General features: G+C 38.2%; 1 protein-coding gene and 1 pseudogene across 5 annotated transcripts in view; both read left to right on the forward strand.

Annotated features, from left to right (window-relative positions):
* ARHGEF4 (Rho guanine nucleotide exchange factor 4) overlaps positions 1-25,114 on the forward strand; it is a 293,183-nt gene that overhangs the window by 16,491 nt on the left and 251,578 nt on the right. The window lies entirely within an intron of this gene.
* On the forward strand, positions 10,439-10,534 carry LOC123600198 (annotated as a pseudogene).

The raw sequence follows: 25,114 nt of genomic DNA on the forward strand, positions 1-25,114 counted from the left end.
AGAAATTGTCAGAATGGATAAAAAATAAAGAGGGACATTTTATAATGGTAAAAAGGTTGATCCATCCTGGGGCACCTGGGTGGCTCAGTCAGTTGAGCATTTGACTTTGGCTCAGGTCATGATCTCTCAGTCTGTGAGTTTGAGCCCTGTGTCGGGCTCTGTGCTGACAGCTCAGAGCCTGGAGACTGCTTCAGATCCTGTGTGTGTCTCTCTCTCTCTCTGCCCCTTCCTCGCTCATGCTTTGTCTCTCTCTCTCTGTCAAAAATAAATATTAAAAAAATTTTTTTAATAAATTAAAAAAAAGGTTGATCCATCCAGATAATATAACAATCACAAATACATATGTACTTACTAACCAAGACCCAAAGTACAGGAAGCAGAAATAGGCAGAATTAAAGGGAGAAATAAACAATTTAATAATAACAGTTGGAGACTTCAATATCAGACTTTAATTGATAAAATAACTAGGCAAAAGATTAACAAGCATACAGAGGTCTTGAATAGCACCGTAAACTATTTAGACATAATAGACATCTATAGAGTGTTACTCCAAACAAAAGTAGAATGCACATTCTTCTCAAGTGCGTATGAAATATTTTCCAGAATAGACCACATGTTGCATAAAACCATCATGAAAAATGTAAAAGGATTGGGGTGCCTGGGTTGCTCAGTTGGTTAAGTGTCTGACTTCAACTCAGGTCATGATCTCACAGTTGTGAGTTCGAGCCCTGTGTTGGGCTCTGTGCTGACAGCTCAGAGCCTAGAGCCTGCTTCAGATTCTGTGCGTGTGTCTCTCTCTCTCTGCCCCTCCTCCCTTTGCATTCTGTCTCTCTCAAAAATAAATATTAAAAAAATTTTTTTAATGTAAAAGGATTGAAATCATACAACGTATGTTCTTCAATTAAAATGGAATTAAGAAATCAATGACTGAAGGACATTTGAGAAATTCATTAAATATGTAGAAATTAAATAACATACGTTTATTTTTTTAAGCAACACACTTTTAAATAAACAATAGATCAAGAAAAACATCACAAGGAAAATTAGAAAATACTTTAAGATGGATAGAGGCAAAATCACGAGTTACCAGAACTTACAGGATACAGCTAGAGCAGTTACAGCTTAAAGGAAAGTGATAGCTATAAGTGCCTAATTTAGAAAAGAAGAAAGAATGAAGAATCCAAAAAGGAAATTTAAAAATTCCATTTATAATAGCATTAAAAAGAATAAACTATTTAGGACTAAACTTAATCAAGGAGGCCAAAGGTTTATACACTGAAAACTGTAAGATGTTGCTGGCAGAAATTAAATAAGACAAAAATAAATGGAAATACATTCTGTGTTCATGGACTGGAAGACTTAATATTATAAGTGACAATGCTACCCAAAATGATCTACGCATTCAGTGCAATCCCTATCAAAATCCCAATGACATTTTTTTGCAGAAATATAAAAATGCATTCTGAAATTCATACGGAATCTCATGCAACTCTAAATAGCAAAAATAATTTTGAAAAAGAATAAAGTTAGAGAAGAAAAACATAGGAGTAAATCTTTGTATCTTGGGCTGGGCAGTAGTGTCTTAGATAAAACACCAAGAGCAGAAGTGACCAAAGAAATATACAAATTTCGTCTTATTCCAGGGAAAAACTTTTGTGCTGCAAACATAAAAATACCATCAAGAAAGTTAAAAGAACACAGAGTGGGAGAAAATATTTGTAAATCATATATCTGATAAGAGATTTATATCCAGGATATATATATATATATATATATATATATATATATATATATATTATTCTTATATAAATATAAAAATAAATAAAATATATAAATATGTAAAAATAAAAAATATATAAAATAAATATATAAATATGTGTGTATATATACACACACACACACACAAGCCTTAGAACTCAATGATAAAAACACAGCCCAAATATAAAACTAGGGAAAAGATTTGAATAAATATTTCTCCAAAGAGGCTGTATAAGTGGCCAATAAACACATCTAAATTTGGTCAGCATCATTAGTCATTAGAAAAATGCAAATCAAGGGGCACCTGGGTGGCTCAGTCGGTTAAGCATCCGACTTCAGCTCACATCATGATCTCATGGGTTCGTCAGTTCGAGCCCCTCATCGGGCTCTGTGCTGACAGCTTGGAGGCTGGAGCCTGCTTCTGATTCTGTGTCTCCCTCTCTCTCTGCCCCTCCCCTGCTCACATTGTCTCTCTCTGTCTCTCAAAAATAAATACATGCAGGGGCGCCTGGGTGGCGCAGTCGGTTGAGCGTCCGACTTCAGCCAGGTCACGATCTCGCGCTCCGTGAGTTCGAGCCCCGCGTCGGGCTCTGGGCTGATGGCTCAGAGCCTGGAGCCTGTTTCCGATTCTGTGTCTCCCTCTCTCTCTGCCCCTCTCCTGTTCATGCTCTGTCTCTCTCTGTCCCAAAAATAAATAAACGTTGAAAAAAAAATTAAAATAAATAAATAAATACATGCAAAAAATATTTTTAAAGAAATATGAAGATCAAAATCACAGAGATACCATTTCACACCCACTAGCATGGCTCTAATAAAAAATATAGACACAAAAAAAGTGTTGGTAAGGATCTGGAGAAGTTGGAACCCTAATACATTCCTGGTAGGACAGTAAAATGGTGCAACCAATTTGGAAAACAGTTTGGCAGTTTTTCAAAATGTTAAACATAGAATTGCCCCATGTTCCAGCAATTCCATTCCTATGCATTTATCTAAGAGAAATGAAAGCAAACATCCACACAAAGACTTGTACACAAATATGCAAAGCAACTTCATTTACAATAGTCAAAACCTGTGAACAACTCAAATGCCCATCAGTAGTCAAGAGGATAAACTGTGGCATATCCACACAATGGAATACTTCCCACAACAAATGAATGAATTATTGGTACATACAACATGGACAAATCTCAAAATAATTATGGCTAGTGACAGGAGCCAGTCACAAAGATGACACGATGTACAATCCCACTTATAGGAAATAACCAGAATTAACAAGTCTGTAAAAACAGAAGGTAGGGTGGGGTTGAGGGTATGTTTTTGGATGTGTAATAGGGAATGCTAGTAAGATTTCTTTTGGGGGGAAAACATCCTCAAAGTAGACTGTGGTGATGGTTGTAGAACTTGATGAGTTTATTTTAAAAAATCCAATTGTCTACTTTAAATGGGTAATTTGTATGGTATGTAAATTATACCTCAGTGAATATTTTAAAAGGTGGGGAGGTATAAGTGACAGCAGCTGCATTAAATGCCTTCCATTTGATGGCAGAGACATGAAATGGCTTTGTGTTCTGGGAGTGGAACCAGTCAACTGGCCAGCATTTCTTGAACATCTCTGTCATGTGTGGAACTCAAACAGTGCTGTAAAATACCGAAGTTGTGTTCCTTGTCCTCACAGGAGGAGCTTGTTTTTAAACAAGGGTTTGATTAGGAAATTTATCACCACAATTTAAGATTTTTAAGAATTCAGAGAGGGTTAGCATAGTCATAAACAGGCATCTCAAAAGAGGAAAATGTTTGCACTGGGCCTTTAGAGATAGGTTGGCTTTGGGTAGAGGGTGGGGGTTTAGAGAATTGTTTTCAAGTGCTCCTTCCTTGTACAACCCTCGCAGGTGCCTTCTGAGGCAACTCACATGCTGTTGGGCAGCTCTAATTGCTGGAAAGTCTTTCCTTGTGTTAAGTAGAATCTTTCTCCTGCTGATAATACTGCCTCACCATTTATAATGCAGTTATTATTGCAAGACTGTGCTGAGCCTCAGAAATAGTATCTCAAGTAATTCTTCCCATATGGGATAGGTGATGTCATTATCTTCCTCATCATTATCATTATTTTCCAGATGATAAAAATCTGGCCCTTCAGTATTACATGAGCTGCCCACAATCACAGTCCCAGATCTCTTCTCCTCATGTGCACCTGTAATACTGTCACTAGTGGATGTTCTTTCTTTCCTCTAATACACACAGAACACGTCTAATTCCTCTTCCATGTGATAGTTAATAAAGGTAAAGATCTTTATCTTTTTCCTGCCTTTTAAGCCATTTTCCCCCCTTGGAGTTAAACAAACTCAGTTGCTTAATCATTCTTTATTTAGCATGGTTTTGAGCTTCTTTCCCATCTTATTCACCATTCTGTGATCAAATCTGTCAGTCTTTTACTGAAGCATGGGCCTCAGAACTGAGATTAGTCTATTATGGCCTGACTAGCCCAGGAGCATATGGTACTGACCTCATTCTTCTCCTGTACTAGCTGTGTTTTTGATGCATCCTAACATAACCTTAGCTCTTTGGGCAGCCACATTCCTTTGTGGATTAAAATCCCTGCCAAGTTAGGTCCAGGGACCTGAACAGGGAAACCTTTTTAGAGCTGAATAAAAACACTGGGCCTGCTGTAGGATCTGGATGAGGTTTGGACCCACCAACAGCAGGATGGCCTCATTCCACCTAGAACCAGCCTTATACACAAAGAGGTGGCCATTCACATGGTACTCAATAAAATAACTCCTACTGTCTCTCTTCCTAGTGCCACATTATTCTGGTGTCTGATACTTTTATTCTAGAATCCATTTCCCTGCCTTTTTCAGCTTCTAGTGACTGTCTAGATTCCTTGGCCTATGGCCTGCTCTACCTTCATAAGCATCACTTCATCTATGCTTTCAGCATCATATGGTCTCCTCCTCTGATCCTCCTTCATCCCCTTGAGAAGGTCCATGATGATTACAGTGGGCCCACCTGGATAATCCAAGGTGGTCTTCCCATCTCAACATCCTGAATATAATCATATCTTCAAAGTCCCTTTTGCCATAAAAGGTGACATTCACAGGTCCTGAATATTAGGAAATGAATGCCATGGGTGTTATTATTCAGCCTACATAGAGTTTTGTTGGAGAGGATGATGTGATAAACTGTCTAATTCATGATTTAGAAAGACCGGTCTGGCGGCAGAGTGGGAAGAATAAGGCTGGAGGCCTGAGAAGTACTTTGGAAGCTGCCAGTAATGAGAGCATACAACTGGATCAGTGGCAATGGGACAGAGAAGAGGATATATCTAGAGCACTCAGGAGGTATAACCCACAGGACTTGGAGCCAGCTAGGATGTGGGATGAATGAGAGAAGAGGTCTAGAAGGGCTCACTCAGGGTTTCTGCACTCATCAGATGGGCTGATGATGGTATCAGATGGCTGATTGGTGAGTAGGGAGTACAGAAGGGGCAGAGAGAGATGGTTTGTTTGGAACCTGACTTTGAGTTGTCTATGAGGTAAGTAATGAGACCTGGTAGGCAGTTAGGTCTGTGGGTCTAGAGAGGAAGGTGGTGACAGCCGCTTGGTGTGCTGAGCACACAGACAGCACTTGAAGCCACAGTAGACCAGATGCCCCAGGACTGTCTAGAATTAGAGCATAGAAGCTGCCTGAGGGAGTGGGGGCGGGGACAATGGCTTCCACAGTTAGGGAGAAATATGGGTGTGGGAGGAAGCCAGAGAGGCAGGGGGAGCACCGGCAGAGTATGTTCTGTGTTGGAACAGAAAGTTGATGCATTTGCACTCAAACAGAGCCCTTCCTCCCCGGAGGAATGGCCACTTCTTATCAAGTGAAACCCTGCAGGAAAAGGGTAGAAATGGTTCTGTGTTTTGCTTGTTAACCTTGAGGGCCAGAGGCTCTGGCTGGGAACTGGGTTGTTTCTTGGACATTAGGTGCACGCACACATAGAAGGAGCTCAGTGAGTCCCTCTCACTGGAACTAGTCATGGCTAAGAGGACCTGTTTTGCTCTCAGGCTTGCCCTGGCAACAACTGAAAAGCTCTATTATTTGCCTTTCTGGGCACATTCACTGAAGAGGCTCAAGGTTTTGGTGCAATGCAGAAGTCTCCTGCCTCTGAGAACGATATTCATCCTCTTCCATCATTCCACTACAAGGGCACAGTGGAGAAATACTTCTGCAGGAGAGATCACTGGCCTTTGAGACTGTTTCTTCTATATGTGTTGCTGCCTTTCCTTTGTTCATGTTCCTTCCCAGCCCTGGGAAGAAAGAGGAGATAAGAGGATGGGACAGGTGAATGTTGGCAAAATGTGTAAGGACAGGCCTAATGGAAGAGGTGAGACTTAACATGTCCCCTGGGAATAGGACAGGCCTTTTGGTAGAACTGGATAGTCAAGAAGGGGTATATTTCAGATGGAGGGATGGGCATGTTAAGATGGAAAAGCAGAAGTGGGCACGAAGTGTAGAGGGGTGGGCCCAGAGATTGATTCAGCCAGAGGGCATATATCTCCTGGCCATGAGCTGCTGTGACACTGACCTAGAGAGGAAGCAGAAAAGGGGCTCTCTGACCTTGCTCCTTCCTCTAGTACAGAACATTGCTTCATGTTTGAATAGTCCTTATTTTCCTGCATCCATTCCCAGGTAAGCCTTTCAGAATTGCGTGTATTGAGGTGAGCGAAAGAAAATTAAACAAGCTCCCAAAGTCATGGCAGTCAGGGTTAGTTCCAAGATGGAAACTGAGGGGGAGGGAACTATTTGAGTGCTACTTATGTGTGAGGTGTCTAAATACAGGTTGTCATTTGGGGCACCTGGATAGCTGAGTCTTTAAGCGATCGACTTCAGCTCAGGTCATGATCTCGTGGTCCGTGGGTTTGAGCCCCATGTCAGGCTCTGTGCTGACAGCTTGGAGCCTGGAGCCTGCTTCAGATTCGGTGACTCCCTCTCTTTCTGCTCCTCTCCCACTTGTTCTCTGTCTCTGTCTCTCAAAAATGAATAAATGTTAAAAAATTTTTTAAAATGCAGGTTGTCATTTAATTGTCAGCTTTCCTAGGACAAGTGCTGTCAGCCTTACTTTGTAAATAAGGAACAGAGATTCTGAGGAGGAAGTACCAGGTCCTAGGTAACACTGTAGTAAGCATTAGGATAGGGGTGGGGGTTTCCTAGAAGCAGGTCTGCAGCTGTGGAATGTCAAAGGAAGAGCAACTCCAAAGACATTACCATATAACAGTCACTTCAGTTTACTGACAGAAGACCTTGGTTCATAAAGAGGCCCAAGGGACCCAGCCTGCGGATGAGAGAGCTGTGGTGTGGGTCAGCTGTCTGAGCTCTACACTGGCCTTGGACAAAGGACTTTTCTAAACCTCAGCTTCCTATACTCAGAGCTTTGAAATCCCCACTAATGTGCAGATACTTTGAGAAGTCTTTAAGAAAAAACTCAATTTAACCTTAAGGCATTTTCCATAATTACCTAATTGTCAATCTCATCATTTGTTTTCCAAATCCTATGGACCCTGCCTCAGGATATGCTTCATGCCAGAAATCTGGGAAACTCAGGTCTACTCCCCCAGATCCTGGGAAGACCCTGCAACTTCTTGTTAGAAATCAAAGAAGTTGGGACTACCTGGATGACTCAGTTGGTTAAGCATCCGACTTCGACTCAGATCATGATCTTGTAGTCCATGAGTTTGAGCCCCACATCGGGCTCTGTGCTGACAGCTCAGAACCTGGAACCTGCTTTAAATTCTGTGTCTCCCTCTCTCTCTTCCCCCTCCCCCCACTCATGCTCTGTCTCTCTTTGTCTCTCAAAAACTAATAAACTTAAAAAAAAAATCAAACAACTTGACTCACTCCCTTACAGTTCTCCCACCACTGGAGCAAGAAAAAGGGAGAGACCTTATCTCCCTGGCTTTGATGTTAATTCTTCCTTCACGATCCACAAAACATGTTGGGCATAGCAACTGGTGAAATGTGGTTTCAGATCTTGGTGCATCACCTGTCAGCTGTTCATCTTAGGTGAGTACTTAACCTGGCAGAGCACAAACTGCATATCTGTAAAATTGAGCGATGGTGCCTTGCAAGGCTGCTCTGCTCTGCTAGGCAGTGCACCTAGCGGGAAGGGAACTGCTATTCTTTTCTCTGGAGAGAATAGGCTTAGCTTTCTAAAAATGACTTCAAGCTTATTTCAAGTTGTTTACCTTGTTGGTAAGGGTTAATGGGTCTTTCTTTGCTGATTATCAAAATGCAGAGCCTAGGCTTCAGGGAGAAACTGGGGCGGGTATGTGGAGAAATGCCAGCCTTGTACCAGGCACACCCCAGTTTGTAAGCCTTGCTTTCAAAGACTTTTGCAGTCTAGAACTTGCCCTAGAAGCTAAAAATGGTTTTGTACTAAAACTAGGAGTGTGTGATTGACAGCAGATGAAATTTTGAAATTGAGATTGTCTTGGGAAACCTGGCACTATTGACCTCTGTACCCACAAGCTCCTCTGTCCTAAAGCAAAACCCCTCTTGTTCCCCCACCCAAGCCTCTTGTCAGCAGAAATTACTCCAGAGTTTGGCTCCTCCTATTTCCCAGCTTTCCTCTTTGAGCTACTTTGAGCTGAATTATACCAATTGTGTGTCCCTTCCCCATGACCACTGGGTACAGTTGCAGTCTTACTGCTGGAAAACTCTTTTGTCTAATGTTTGCAAAGTTCTTAAAGGGGTTTCTAAAGGAGTCACTGAGAAAGGAGACTGTCTTTCTGCCAGTTCCTTACAAGAGGGAAGAATTTCCCTGTTGTTTTGGGATTATGGATTACAAGAAGATACAAAGGAGTAGAGGAGGAAGAATGGGCTGGGATATCAGTGCCATATGTGTAAAATGGGAGCACCAGTACCTCACGGGGCCATGGTGCAATTTGATGGGATGGGGTCAGGCCTTCATGGTAGTCCACCTTCGAAGAGCAGGGGCCACCTCTGTTAGGCTGCCCAGGAGCACCTCCTGGCCTGCAGCTGTGCAACAAATGTTGCTGGTACCATGTCCATATACTCACCCATTGCCACTCATCCACACACTCAGTGTTAGCTTGTAGAACATGCTTTTAAAGGCTCCAAAGACTGCAAAGCTCCAAGTCTGACAACTAATACAGGGCTAACTGTGGACACTAATTTTCTTTTATTGCCTTTCTTAATCTTCAGAGGGATGGGCACACACAGGCTTGGAGCCAAACTGCCTGGGTTTAAATCCTGACTCACCACTTCCTAGCTTATGTGACCACGACCTAGTTACTTGATTTCTCTCTCTGTGCCCCATTTTCATCTTCTGTAAAATGAGGATATAGTACCTACCTCATATGGCTGTCATGAAACTCGTGTAAGGTATAGGTTCAATAATTATTATTGTCATTTCTCTAATTTTATGAAAGAAGAAAAGAAGACTCAGAGATTGACACTATTACCATAGCTACTCGTGGCAGAACTAACTAGGACATGTGTCTGATTCAGTTATAGTCCTCCCTAGTATGCCAGCTCTTTCATGGTCAAAGAAATGAATCCCAACCGGTAGGAGATCAAAAACCATATAGAGTAACACTGGGAAGTGTGTGTGTACAGCAGGTGGGTAAAAGTGCTCCGGGGGTGCAATTTGGTTCAGCGGTACACAGCCTTGGATTTCCAGGAAATAACTCCCAGGTTCCCTGGATAACCTGCATTGATCAAGGCCCTTTGCAATGAAATGACAACTATTTTGGGTTCCTTACTGCCCCCTGTTGGTAACAGATCACATGGGGCTCTTTCCCTAACAGATGAAAGCAGGAGGCTATTTTGAAATTGGCTTTCCAGATTAATGAAGAATTTTGAACTTTTTGTTTCTCTGTTTTAGCCTTCCTGGCACCTTTGGCCCAACAGCATAAATTAGTTCCTGTTTTTTTCCCTTTATGAATTAATGAATAGCTTACTAACTGTTTGACCCCAGCAAGCTACCAGCCTTTTAGGGATCTCCCCATCTGTAAAACCAGCATCTCAGTCTCACTCAGACACCCCATGATCAATTCCATTCTGTTCGTTTTTATTTTCAGCAAACCACAAGGTGGCAGTACAAGAGTGGGTTCCCCTGTTTTCTCCCCAAGTGGTGGGAGAAAGAGGAATTGTTGTGCATGCAGCATAGAGCTAAAAGTTAGTCTTCTACCCCAGGTCATGGCTACCCAGGACATGGTTAGGCTCAACACTCAGGCATGAGTCCTCAGTGTGATTTGCCTCTGTCTGTGTGTGCCTTCTCTTTCTTTTATGGCAAATAGAGACAAAATTTGCTCACTTCCTTAAAGGGCACCCTGAGGATTCACAGTAGCTAGTGAGTAGGGATAAGATTTTTTAAATAATTAAGTTAAATTTGGGGAGGGGGAAAGTTATTATGGATTCACATACAAGTTATAAGAATACAGAGGGCTTCCATGTACTTTTCACCCAATTTCCCCCAATGACAGCATCTTGTAAAACTAAAGCACAATATCACAACCAGGGTGTTGACATTGATACCATCAAGACATGTCGTACTTCCATTGCTACAGGGATCTCTCCTGTTGCTTTTTTTATAGCCATACCATGCCCCCTCTTTAACCAATGACAGCTACTAATCTGTTCTCCATCTCTATAATTTTGTCATTTCAAGAATATTATAGTGCTCACTTCGGCAGCACATATACTAAAATTGGAATGATCAGAGATTAGCATGTGCAAAAATGATACATAAATTCCTGAAGTGCTCCATATTTTTTAAAAAAGAATATTATATATGTTGCCATTTGTAACAACATGGTTGGAGCTAGAGAGTATTATGCCAAGTGAAATAAGTCAGTAAAAGAAAGGCAAATATCATATGATTTCATTCATATGTGGAATTTAAGAAACAAAAGCAACAAAGAGAAAGGGGGGGGCAAACCAAGAAACAGAATGTTAACTATAGAGGACAAACTGATGGTTACCAGAGGGGAGTTGTGGGGGCGGGGGGGGGGGAATGTGTTAAATAGGAGATGGGGATTAAGGAGTGCACTCATGATAAGCACTAGGGGTTGTAAGGAAGTGTTGAACCACTCACTATATTATATACCTGAAACTAATATTACACTGTATGTTAATTAACTGGAATTTAAATAAAAACTTAAAAAATTAAAGAATATTATATAAATAGATTCATACAGTATGTAACACTTAGGTTTGGATTTTTTTCTCTTAGCATAATTCTCTGCAGATTCATCCAAGCTGTGTATATACCAATGGCTGTTGTTCCATTGGATGGATGTACCAGTTTGTGTAACTATTTACTTGTTGAAGGACATCTGGGCCATTTCTAGTTTTGATCTATTATGAATATTAAGCTATTTTGAATTTGAGCTATTATGAATAAAGTTGCTATGGGCATGCATTACAGGTTTTTGTATAAAGGTAAGTTTTACTTTCTCTGGGATAAAGGCTGGATTGTATGGTAGTTTGTGTTTTTTGATGAATGGTTCCATTTCATCTAAGTTGTCAAATTTATATATATAGAATTATTTGTAGTATTCTTATCCTTTTGATACTGGCAGGGTCTCCTGTTTCATTTCTGATATCAGTAATTTGTACCTTCTTTTTTCTTTGTCGGTCTGGCTAGAGCTTGGTCAATTTTACTGACTTTTTAAAGGACTAGCTCTTTCACTTTATTGATTTTTCTCTATTGTTTTTGTTTTCCACTTCATTGATTTCTGCTGTTTATTATTTATTTCCTTCTATCTTAGACATTATTATTATATTTATATATATTATTTATATTTATATTATTATTATTATTTATTTCCTTCTGTTTTACACTTATTTTGCTCTTCTTGAACTAAGTTCTTGAGATGGAATTTAGGTTATAGATTGAGACTTATTTTTTCCCTAATGTGTGCATTTAGTGCTATAAATTTCCCTCTGAGCATGGCTTTAGCTGTGTCCCACCATTTTCTATATGTTGCATTTTCATTTTCATTTAGTTATTTTTTTTACATCTTCCTTGAAACTTATTCTTTGACCATGGATTATTTAGACATGTGTTCATTTGTTTTTAAGTCTTTGGATTGTTGTGTTCTTTCTATTACTGATGTCTGGTTTGATTTTGTTATGGTCACACAACATATTCTATATGATTTCAGTTTTTTTTAATGTACTGAGGTTTGTTCTATAGCCAGAATGTGATCTAACTTGATGTATGTTTTGTACACTCTAGAAAAGAACTGCTGTTGTTGGGAAAAGTATTCTGTAAATTTTTATCAGATTCTACTGGTTGATGGCATTGTAGAGCTTTTTGCTATCCTTGCTGATTTTCCATCTAGTTGTTCTATCAGTTGTTGACAGAGGGTTGAACTTTTCTACTATATTGCATATCTGTATATTTCTTCCTTCAGTTGTGTCAGTATTTGCTTCACATATTGTTCATTTGTGCATATACATTTAGGACTGCTATGTCTTCTTTTGGGATTGGCTCTTTAATCATTATGTAATGTCTCTTTCTGTCTCTGGTCATTTTCTTTTTTCTGAAGTCTAGTTTTTTTTGTTATAAAATAGTCTTTCTTGCTTTCTTCTTACCAGTGTTTGCATGATGTATCTTTTTCCATTTGTCTGTTTTCAACCTATCTTACAGGTGTATTTGGAGAAAATTTCTTGCAGACAGGAGGCATATGTATCATGCTTTTTAATCCACTCTGTCAATCTCTGTCTTTTTATTTCTATAATTAGATGATTTACATTTAATGTAAATATTGATATAATATGGGTAAGTCTTCCATCATTAAATTTTTTTCTGTTTGTCCTCCCCCTTTTCTCTATTTTCTTTTTCCACTCTTTTTGTGAGTTACTTGGGCATTTGGGGGTTTAATTTTTTATATACTTAATCTTTTTTAGCAATTTTAGGTTTATATAAAAACTGAACAGAAAATACAGAGAGCTCACATATTTTTTCTTACCATCACTCACTGATTATTTCTCTAGTTATTAACATCTTGAATTGATGTGGTACATTTGTTACATTGATGCACCGACAGTAACACATTATTATTAACTAAATTCTATATGTAATTAGGCTTCACTCCATGTGTTGTACAGTTTTGGGGCATTTTGAAACTTGTATAATATCATCTACTCACTATTACAATATTATACAACATAGTTTCACTGCCTGAAAAATCCCCTGTGCTCCACTTCTCTCCTACAACTGCTAACAACTACTGATCTTTTCATGTCTCTATAGCTTTGCTTTTTCCAGAATATCCCATAGTTGGAATCCTTTTATAACTGGCTTCTTTCACTTAGCAATATACATTTTCGTTTCCTCCATATCTTTTGTGACTTGATAGCTCATATCTTTTTATCACTGAATAATATTCCTTTATCTTGATAAACTACATATGGTTTATCCATCTACCAGTTGTATAACATCTTGGCTTTCGGGTTTGGGAAATTTTGAATAAAGCCCCTTATAAACATTCATCTGCAGCTTTTTTTGGATATAACTTTTCAGATCGTTTGGATAAATACCACTGAGTGTAATTACCAGATTGTAAGATAAGAGTCTGTTTAGTTTTGCAGGAAACTGCCAAACTGTCTTCCAAAAGTAGCTGTACTATTTTGCATCCCATTCAGGAATGAATGAGAGTTCCTGTTTTTCCACATCCTTGTCAATATTGGTGTTGTCAGTGTTTTGGATTTTAGCTATTCTGATAGATGTGTAGTGATATCTCATAGTTGTCATAAGTTGCAACTCTCTAATGACATATGTTGAACATCTTTTCATCACTTATCATCTGTATATCTTCTTGGTGAGGTATCCTTCAGATCTTTGTTCTACTTTTTAATCAGATTATTTGTTTTCTTATTGTTGATATCTCAGTGCTTTTTGTATATTTTGAATTTTAAGTCCTTTACCAAGTATGTGTTTTGCAAATATTTTCTACCAGTCTATAGCTTGCTGTCTTATTCTCTTAATAGTGTTTTTTACAGAGCAGAAGTTTTTCAATTTTTAAAAAAAATTTTTTTTTCAACGTTTATTTATTTTTGGGACAGAGAGAGACAGAGCATGAATGGGGGAGGGGCAGAGAGAGAGGGAGACACAGAATCGGAAACAGGCTCCAGGCCCTGAGCCATCAGCCCAGAGCCCGACGCGGGGCTCGAACTCGCGGACCGCGAGATCGTGACCTGGCTGAAGTCGGACGCTTAACCGACTGCGCCACCCAGGCGCCCCAGAAGTTTTTCAATTTAATGAAATCCAGCTCATCAGTTTCTTCTTTCCTTGATTGTGCTTTAAGTGTCATACCTAAAAACTCATTGCCAAACCCAGGGTGACCTAGATTTTCTCCTATGTTATCTTGTAGAAGTTTTATAATTTTGTATTTTACACTTGAGTCTATGACCCATTTTTAGTTAGTTTTTTTTTTTTTGTCAAAGATGGGAGGCCAGTGTCTAGATTAATTTTTTGTGTGTATGAATGTCCAGTTATTCTAGAACTATTTCTACAACTATAGTCTATGGTGTTGACTTTTGCTCCTTTGTCAAAGATCAGGTGACTATGTGCGTTTATTTCTAAGCTGTCTATTCTGTTCCATTGACTGATCTATTTCTTTCTTTTTTTTTTTTAACAAATACCACACTGTTTTAATTATTGTAGCTTTGAAGTAAATTAATACTGTAGATAAATACCTTAACTATATGGTCTTGAAAAGTAGCTATAATTTGAATAATAGCTATATGGTCTTAAAGTCGGGTAGTTTTGGGTCTCTGAATTTATTCCTCTTTAATATTGTGCTGGCTAATCCAGGTCTTTTGTCTTTCCATATGAACTGTAGACCCAGTTTATATACCTTTCCACATAAACTTTAGAATCAGAAACAATTTAGAATCAGAACACAAAGTAGCCTACTGGGATTTTTATTGGAATGGCATAGCATATATATATCAAGTTGGGAAGAACTTAATCTTAACAATACTGAGTTTTCTTTTTTTTTTTATTTTTTTTTAACGTTTATTTATTTTTGAGACAGAGAGAGACAGAGCATGAACGGGGGAGGGTCAGAGAGAGGGAGACACAGAATCTGAAACAGGCTCCAGGCTCTGAGCTGTCAGCACAGAGCCCGACGTGGGGCTCGAACTCACTGACCGCGAGATCATGACCTGAGCTGAAGTCGGCTGCTCAACTGACTGAGCCACCCAGGTGCCCCAACAATACTGAGTTTTCATATTCATGAATATGGACTATCTTTTCATTTATTTAGCTTTTCTTTGATTTCTTTTATCAGAGCATTGTAGTTTTCCTCATTTAGATCTTGTACCTATTTTGTTAGATTTATACCTAAATTACATATAAATTTAGATAATTAATTAGGTACTAATGTAAGTGGTGTTCCTATTTTTTTTAATTTTAGAGAGTAAGAGTGTGTGTATGAGTGGGGGAGAGGGGCAGAAGGAGATAGAGAATCTCAAGCAGGCTCCATGTTCAGCAGGGAACCTGATGCAGGGCCCCATCCCATGACCAAAATCAAGAATCAGATGCTCAACCGACTGAGCCACCCAGGAGCCCCTGGTGGTTGTATTTTTAGTAAAAATGCCAATTGCTTATTGCTGGTATATAGGAAAGCAATTGATGTTTACATATTACTTTGTATCCTGAAACTTGATATAATCGTTTATTATGTCTAGGAGATGATGATGATGATGATGATGATGATGATGATGATGATGCTATTGATTACTGATTCTTTGGGATTTTTCTGTATACACAATTACATCATCTGTTGGCAAAGACAGTTTTATTTCTCCCTTCCCAGTGTGCATACATTTATTTCCTTTTCTCGTCTTATTGCATTAACTAGGACCTCTAGTACAATGTTGAATAGAAATGGTGAGAAGGAACATCCATGGCATTCCAATTCCTTAGCAGGGAAGCATTGTCTCTATGATGTTAGCTGTAGGTTTTTACATGTTCTTTATCAAGTTGAGGAAGATCTCCTATAATCCCTGGAGTTATTTTTTTTGAGAGTTATTTTTTTACCACGAATTGTATTAGATTTTATCAAATGCTTTTTCTTAATCATTAATATGGTCTAATTATCTTTTTTCTTTAGTCTTTTTATATAATGGATTGCATTTAGAATATTGAACCAGCCATGCATAACTAGATCTCACTTGGTGTGTCAATTACTAATAGAGGGGTGTTGAAATCTCCAACTATATAATAATGGATTTTTCTCTTTCTCCTTGTCCTTCTATCAGTTTTTGCCTCAGACATTTTTATTCTGCTTTTAGATGCATTTAATTCTTTTAGTACATTGTTGGATTTAAGTTAATATTTTGTTGAAGATTTTTGTATCCATGTTCATGAAATATATTGGTCTATGATTTTCTTTTCTTATCATATTATTTTGTCTGGTTTTAGTATTAGGTTAAGGCTGATATAATCTGGTCAGAACAGAAATAAACAATATAGAATCTAAAAAACCTATAGAGCAGATCAATGAAACCAAGAGTTGGTTTTTTGAAAAAAATAAACAAAATTGATAAACCTCTAGCCAGGCTTCTCAAAAAGAAAAGGAAGATGACCCAAATAGATAAAATCATGAATGAAAATGGAATTATTACAACCAACCCATCAGAAATACAAGCAATTATCAGGGAATACTATGAAAAATTATATGCCAACAAACTGGACAACCTGGAAGAAATAGACAAATTCCTAAGCACCCACACACTTCCAAAACTCAAACAGAAAGAAATAGAAAACTTGAACAGATCCATAACCAGGGAAGAAATTGAATCAGTTATCAAAAATTGCCCAACAAATAAGAGTCCAGGACCAGATGGCTTCCCTGGGAATTCTATCAGACATTTAAAGCAGAGATAATACCTGTCCTTCTCAAGCTGTTCCAAAAAATAGAAAGGGAAGGAAAACTTCTAGGCTCATTCTATGAAGCCAGCATTACTTTGATTCCCAAACCAGACAGAGACCCAGCAAAAAAAGAGAACTACAGGCCAATATCCCTGATGAATATGGATGCAAAAATTCTCAACAAGATACTAGCAAATCGGATTCAACAGCATATAAAAAGCATTATTCACCATGATCAAATGAGATTCATTCCTGGGCTGCAGGGCTGGTTCAACATTCGCAAATCAATCAATGTGATACATCACATTAATAAAAGAAAAGATAAGAACCATATGATCCTGTCAATACATGCAGAAAAAGCATTTGACAAAATTCAGCATCCTTTCTTAATAAAAACCCCCGAGAAAGTCGGGATAGAAGGAACATACTTAAACGTCATAAAAGCCATTTGTGAAAAGCCCACAGCTAATATCATCCTCAATGGGGAAAAACTGAGAGGTTTCCCCCTGAGATCAGGAATACGACAGGGATGTCCTCTCTCACCGCTGTTGTTTCACATAGTGTTGGAAGTGCTAGCATCAGCAATCAGACAACAAAGGAAATCAAAGGCATCAAAATTGGCAAAGATGAAGTCAAGCTTTCACTTTTTGCAGATGACATGATATTATACATGGAAAACCCGATAGACTCTACCAAAAGTCTGCTAGAACTGATACATGAATTCAGCAGTTGCAGGATACAAAATTAATGTACAGAAATCAGTTGCATTCTTATACACTAATAACGAAGCAACAGAAAGACAATAAAGAAACTGATCCCATTCACAATTGCACCAAGAATCATAAAATACCTAGGAATAAACCTAACCAAAGATGTAAAAGCATACAGATGTATGCTGAAAACTATAGAAAGCTTATGAAGGAAATTGAAGAAGATACAAAGAAATGGAACAACATTCTGTGCTCATGGATTGGAAGAATAAATATTGTTAAAATGTCAATATTACCCAAAGCAATCTACACATTCAATTCAATCCCAATCAAAATTGCACCAGCATTCTTCTCAAAGCTGGAACAAGGCTGGTATAATCTAATAAACTAGGAAGTATTCTCTCTGCTTCTATTTTATGGAAGAGATTGTAGAGAATTATTTCATAACTGGTATTGTTTTAATTTCTTTAATAAATATAAATCTGTTCAGGTTATTCATGCTTTTTCACCCTGTTTGATAGTGTTTTGTGATGCACAAAAGTTTTAAGTTTTGATAGAAGTTCAACTTATTTTTTCTTTTGTTACCTGTGTGTTAGTGTCACATCTAAGAAATTATTGCCAAATCTATTGTCATGCAGCTTTCCTCCTATGTTTTCTTCTAAAAGTTTTATAGTTTTTTAGCTCCTACACTTAGGCCTTTGAGCCATTTTGAGTAATTTTGTAAGGTGGATATCCAGTTTCCCGAAACCCTTCATTGAAAAGACTCCTTTCTTGGCACCTTTGTCAAAAATCATTCGATCATTTATGTAAGAGTTTATTTCTGGGCTCCCATTTCTGTTTCATTGTTGTATATGTCTGTCTTTATGCCAGAACTATACTGTTGCTTACTGTAGCTTTGTAGTAAGTTTTGAAATCAGGAAGTATGAGACCTCCAACTTTGTTCTTTTTTCTCCAAGATTGTTTTGGCTATTTGGAATCCCTTGGTATTTCATAGGAATTTTAGGATATGTTTTTGTATTTCTTCAAAAAGAAGTCATTGGATTTTGATAGGAATTGCATTGAATCTGAAAATCATTTTAGGTAGTATTGTCATCTTAGCAATATTAAGTCTTCTAGTCTGTGAACATGGGATGTCATTTATTGGCATCTTCTTTAATTTCTTTCAGCAATGTTACATAGTTTTCAGTCTTTCACCCCCTTGGTCAAATTATTCCTGCTGTTGTAAATAGAATTGTTTCCTTAGTTTCATTTTGGATTTTTCATTATTAGTGCATAGAAATGCAACTGAATTTTGTGTGGTAATTTTGTGTCCCACAAAATTGGTTTATTTTTTGCTGAATTGCTTGTTTATTAGCTTTACCAGTGTGTGTGTGTGTGTGTGTGTGTGTGTGTGTGTGTGTGCGTGCGCACGCATGGGTGTTTGGAATACAAGGTCATGTCATGTGCAAACAAAGATAATTTTATTTCTCCCTTTTCAATATTAATGTCTTCTATTTTTTCTTCTTGCCTATTTGCTCTTGTGAGGACTTCCAGTACTATGTTGAATAGAAGTGGAGAAAGTGGGAATCCAGATTTTGTTCTTATCTTGGGGGAAATACTTGTAATCTTTGACCACTGAGTATGATGTTAGGTGTGGAATTTCCATACCATATTGAGGAAGTTTCCTTCTAGTCCTGGTTTACTGAGTTTGTTCTATTTTTATTGAAGAAAGGGTGTTAAATTTTGTCAAATATTTTCCTGCATTAGTTGAGATGATTGTATATTCCACCCCCACCACCCCAACCCCCGCCTTCATTCTAGTAATTGATTTTACTGAATCAGTTTTCCTATGTTGAACCATTATCACATTCTGGAGATAAATCTCATTTGGTCATGATACATAATCCTTTTAATATGCTGCTGAATTCAGTTGGCTAATATTTTACTGAAGGTTTCTACAACAATATTTATGAGAAATATTGGTTGGTAGTTTTCTTGTATTGTCTGTCTGGTTTGGGTGTCAAGGTATTACTGGCTTCATAGAATGAGTTAGGAAGTGTTTCTTCCTCTGCAGTATTTTGAAAAGTTTGAAAATAATTTGTGTTAATCCTTTAAATGTTTGGTACTATTTAACAGTAAAGTCATTTGGCTTTAGGCTTTTTCTTTTCTTTTTTTCTTTTTTTTGGGGGGGGGGCTAGGGGGAGTTTTGGCCACTGTTTTAATCTATTTACAAGTTATAGCTCTATTCAGATTTGTTATCTCTTCATGATTCAGTTTTGGTGTATTATGTGTTTCTAGGAATTTGTCCACTTCATTTAGGTTAGCCAATGTGTTGGCATATAAATGTTCATAGCATTATTATTCCTGTAACATCAGTAGTATTGTCCTTTTTTTATATCTGATTTTAATAATGTGAGTTTTCTTTCCTCTGCCAGTTTTAGGTTTAATTTGCTTTTCTTTTTCTTAAGGCATAAGCTTAGGTTATTGATTTAAGACCTTCTTTTATCCATGTGTGCATTTATAGCTGTAAATTCCCTTCTTACCATTGCTTTCACTATATCTCATAGATTTTGGTATTTTGTGTTTTCACTTTCATTTGTCTCAATGTACGGACCTTCCTCAACTTATAGTAGAGTTATATCCTAGTAAACACATTGTAAGTTGAAAGTATCATAATTCAAATGGGAGAATATATTTGTAAGTCACATATTTTATAAAAGATTTGTATCCAAAATATGTAAAGAAGTTATAAAATTCAACTACAAAAAAGCAAATAATCCATTTGAAAAATGGGCAGAGGACATGAACAGACATTTTTCCAAAGGAGACATACAGATGGCCAACAGACACAGGAAAAGATGCTAAACATCACTTATCATCAGGGAAATACAAATCAAAACTACAGTGATATATCACCTCACATCTGTTAGAATGGCTAAAATCAACAACACAAGAAACAACAGGTGTTGGTGAGGATGTGGAGAATGGAGAACCCTCTTGTACTGTTGGTGGGAATGCAAACTGGTGCAGCCACTGTGGAAAACAGTAGGGGGTGTTCTTCAAAAAGTTAAAAATAGAACTACCTTGTGATCCAGGAATCACACTACTGGGTGTTTACCTAAAGGTTACAAGAACACTAATCTAAAGGGATACATACACCTTACATTTATGGCACTATTATAGCCAAGATTTGGAAGCAACCCAAGTGTCCATCGATTGTTGAATGGATAAAGATGGTGTGTATGTATGTATGTGTGTATGTATATGTATATGTATATGTATATATATTATATATAAATATATCTCGATATATCTACATATAGATGTAATATTATTCAACTATAAAAAAGAATGAAATATTGCCATTTGCAGCAATATGATGGAGCTAGAGAGTATAATGCTAAGTGAAATAAGTCAGAGAAAGACAAATACCATATGATTTCACTCACATGTGGAATTTGAGAAAGAAAACAAGCAAAGGGAAAAGAATAAGAAGGAGAGAGAGACAAATCAAGAAATAAACACTTAATTATAGAGAACAGTTATTGGTTACCAGAGGGGAGGGTGGTGGGGGAATGGGTTAAATAGGTGATGAGGATTAAGGAATGCACTTGTTGTAATGACCACAGGGTGATGTATGGAAGTGTTGAATTGTACACCTGAAACTAATATAACATTATGTTAACTAACTGGAATTAAAATAAGAACTTTTAAAAAATAAAAAAGTAAACGTATCATAATTCAAAAATGCATTTAATACACCTAACCTTCTGAATATCATATTTAAGCCATAATAGTCTAGCCTACTTTAACCATGCTCAGAAAACTTACATTAGTGTACATTTAGGCAAAATTGTCTGACACAAAGCCCTTTTTATAATAAAGTGTCAAATATCTCATGTAATTTATTGACTAATGTACTAAAAATGAAAAACAGAATGGTTGTAAATGTATTTCCATTACCCTCATGATCACATGGCTGCCACTCCCCAGCATCACAAGAGTATTAATAGTATCACATATCACTAGCTCAGGAAAAGATCAAAATTCAAATTTAAAGTAGGATTTCTACGGAATACATATCACTTTTGCACCAATGTACATCTGAAATATCGTAAGTTGAACCATCATAAGTAAGGACTATCTGTATCTTCTAATTTCCCTTTTGATTTCTTCTTCCATCCTTTGGTTGTTTAAGAATGTGTGGTTTAATTCCCTGTATTTGTATTTTTTTTCTGTTATTGATTTTTATCCACTGTGATAGCTAAAAATATTTTTTTATGATTGCAGTCTTTTAAAATTTATTGAGACTCATTTTGTGTCCTAACGTATGGTTTGTCTTGGAGAATGTTCTATGTGAATTTGAGATAATGTGTATTATGCTGTTCTTGGGTGTTCAGTATATTTCTGTTAGGTCTAATTGGCTTATGGTTTTGTTCAAGTCCTATATTTCCTTATTGATCTTCCATTGTCTGTTCTACCATATTAAAAGTGATGTTTGGAAGTCTTAATTATTAATGTAGAGATGTCTGTTTCTCCCTTCAATTCTGTAATGTTTGCTTTATATATTTTGGGCTCTGATGTTTGATGCTTATATATTAAACTTGTTATATCTTCTTGGTGGGTTGATCCTTTTATCAATCTGTAATGTTTTTGTAATAGTTTTTGACTTAAAGTCTATTTTACCTGAATTAGTAGAGCCACCTTAGCTCTCTTTTGGTTAGTATTTGCGTGGAGTATATTTTTTCATCCTTTCAATTTCACCCTATTTGTGGCTTTCAATCTAAAGTGAGTCTCTTGTACATGAATAGACACGTTTCCAAAGAACACATCCAGATGGTCAACAGACACATGAAAAGATGCTCAATGTTACTCATCATCAGGGAAATACAAATCAAAACCACACTGAGATACCACCTCACACTGGGCAGAGTGGTTAAAATTAACAACAGATGCTGGTGAGGATGTGGAGAAATGGGAACACTCTTGCCCTGTTGGTGGGAATGCAAACTGGTGCAGCCACTGTGGAAAACAGTGTGGAGGTTCCTTAAAAAATTAAAAATAGAACTACCATACACCCCAGCAATAGAACTACTAGGAATTTATCAAAAGGATACAGGAATGCTGATTCATAGGGGCACATGTACCCCAATGTTTATAGCAGCACTTTCAACAATAGCCAAATTATGGAAAGAGCCTAAATGTCCATCAACTGATGAATGGATAAAGAAGATGTGGTTATATATACAATAGAATACTAGTTGGCAATAAGAAAGAATTACATCATGACATTTGCAGCAATGTGGATGGAACTAGAAGGTATTATGCTGAGTGAAATAAGTCCAAAACGTACCAAGGAAAGGTACATGTTCTACCAGTAGGAGACAACACAGTATAGCAGTCAAGAACACAGGCTTTATGATATGACCAGCTCAGCGTCACTACATAGCTGTGCAGAATTAGACAAATTGCTTACTTGCTCCAACTCTCACTTTCCTCCTTTGAGAAATGAGTTCTGAAGGTGAAATAAGATAGTATTTGTAAAGCACTATACACAGAGCTTGACACACAAAGAACTATCCAGAAGAATATTGAAATTGCCAAGAATTAGGACAAGATTTTCGTCGGAGACAGTTGACAGTGAATTAGAAACCGAAATCTTGAAGGGATGAGGGTGTGTGATCCAGCAGTCAGTATATGGTTGTAGTCAGAGTAGTCATGGACAGCACAGTCCAGACATATGATATTCAAGGTTAGGTGACTTAAGACATTGGGCTACTGCCTTTTCAGGTTTGGAGTTCATCAACTAAGAGACTACAGTTGTGCGCAAGCTATCTTTGGAAGGCCTCCTCTTCCCCAGGGTTTTTGCTGTAGTGAATGCTACAGAGGCGAGTGTGGGCCAAAGTCGATATATTTGGAAGGTGGCCCTTGAGTGTGGGGAGGCTGGAGATAAGGAGGAAACAGTGATGCAGAGTGCATGTGGTGAAGGTTTGCATGGGAAGCATCTGCTTGGAGCAGGTGTGCTGTCAGAGCAACTTGGGCCTGGGCCGAGATGCCTGGCTGGCTCAGTCAGTTAAGCATCTGACTCTTGATTTCAGCTCAGGTCATGATCTTGTGCTTCGTGAGTTCAAGCCCCATATCAGGCTCTGCTCTCTCTCTCTCTCTCTCTCTCTCTCTCTCTCTTTCTCTCTGCCCCTCCCCCACTCATGTGCACTTGCTCTTGCGCTCTCTCTTTCTCTCTCAAAATAAATAAATAAACTTAAAAAAAAGAGAAAGAGAGCTACCTGGGTCAAAAGGGGTGGGTTGAGGCCAAGGCTGAGCTGGCTGGTCAAAGAAAGTATGCCCTTCTCTGGTCTGTCTGGGTGGCTGGTACATAGGCAGGATTCATGGTAGTCACCAGTGACTGGGGTGCAGACTCGAAGATAGCTTTGTATAGAGAATGGCCAGAGAGAAGGAGAGTTCACTGCCCAGAACAGAGAGGAGATCATTCGTGATAGAATGGACTGAGGTAGCAAGTGGTCAAGCCAGACCTCAGGAGGAGAGGGTCTTCCCCTCATCCTCAGTCCTCTTCCTGCTTCTTGCCCTCAGGCCTGCAATCCAAAACCTGCCCCAACTCTCAGAGGCTCCCAACTCTTAAGGCAAAATGCCACTGTTCCAAATCAAGACGATGGTGACTTCACATGCATCATCTCCCACAGGTATTCACATTTTAAAAGAAGACAAACAAAATTAAATTTCTGATGGTGCAACAAAGAAGGTCATGTCCCTCAGGAGCATGAGGGAGCAATTGTCCTGACTTCTCAGGTTGCTCTGCATGGAGCAGCTCCTCCTCCATCCATGTTATTTGCCATGGCCCCCAGGTAGGGGGTCTTACATAAAGCTGCACATCCTACCTAAGATTTTTGCTTTTCTGCATTTTAGCTTCTGTTTTATTTTAATTTCTTTTTGGCTTCCCTTTTCAACACAACATTTCATTAGCTAACTGCTCCTTACCCCAAGTAAGTGGTGATGCATCTTTTATTCCCTCTCTACCTCCCACTCTAAGAGTCATTTTCCAGGATACCGTTGAGAAATTGAGATCTTTCAGGAGCAAGATGCTAGAGCCTTTGTGCTCTCCTGATGGCAGCCTGTTCCCCTTCAGTTAGAATTGCCTCTTATATATCTGTCTTTCCTATAAGATTTGAGTGAGATTTCAGGATTGAACTGACTCAATGAGATTTCAGAAATCTCATTCATCTTTGTATTATCAATGCCTAGAACATAGTAGACAGCTGGTATTTGTTGAAGTGAAATGAGGTAGAAAGAGGCTTATGGGACTTGGAGATAGGGGATCCCTGTGTTTTCCAAAGAGTCTTCTTTCCTTCTGATCCTAAGCGCATTCAGGTGAGTGAGTACCGCCTGAATACTAAAAGTGCCCTGACGTCTTCAGGGATGCTGCACTCCCTCTTCTTATCTTTGGGATGTTGGTAGGCAGCTGAAATGGTAGGCAGCTATGGTATAATGAAACAAATCTTTTTTCTTATGGAAAAAAAAGTCCAACTCAAGGATATATGGATTTCTCAAATACCTCTTTCTTCCTCTCTCCCTCTGAAAATACTGTATTCTCTTATTTATAACACTTTTCTAAATTGCCTGCATGAGTGTTGACTTAGTTGTTCAGGCCTGGGGAAACCAGAAGCAAGTGCTACTCTCCTGGCTGTGACCCAGTCATAGAGCTGGTGGCAGCACCCATGTGTAACTATGGGTAACAGGGAGTGGGAGAGGCAGAGGCTGCTGT

Source organism: Leopardus geoffroyi, chromosome C1 (assembly GCF_018350155.1).
Source record: "Leopardus geoffroyi isolate Oge1 chromosome C1, O.geoffroyi_Oge1_pat1.0, whole genome shotgun sequence".
Classification (NCBI taxonomy): domain Eukaryota; kingdom Metazoa; phylum Chordata; class Mammalia; order Carnivora; family Felidae; genus Leopardus; species Leopardus geoffroyi.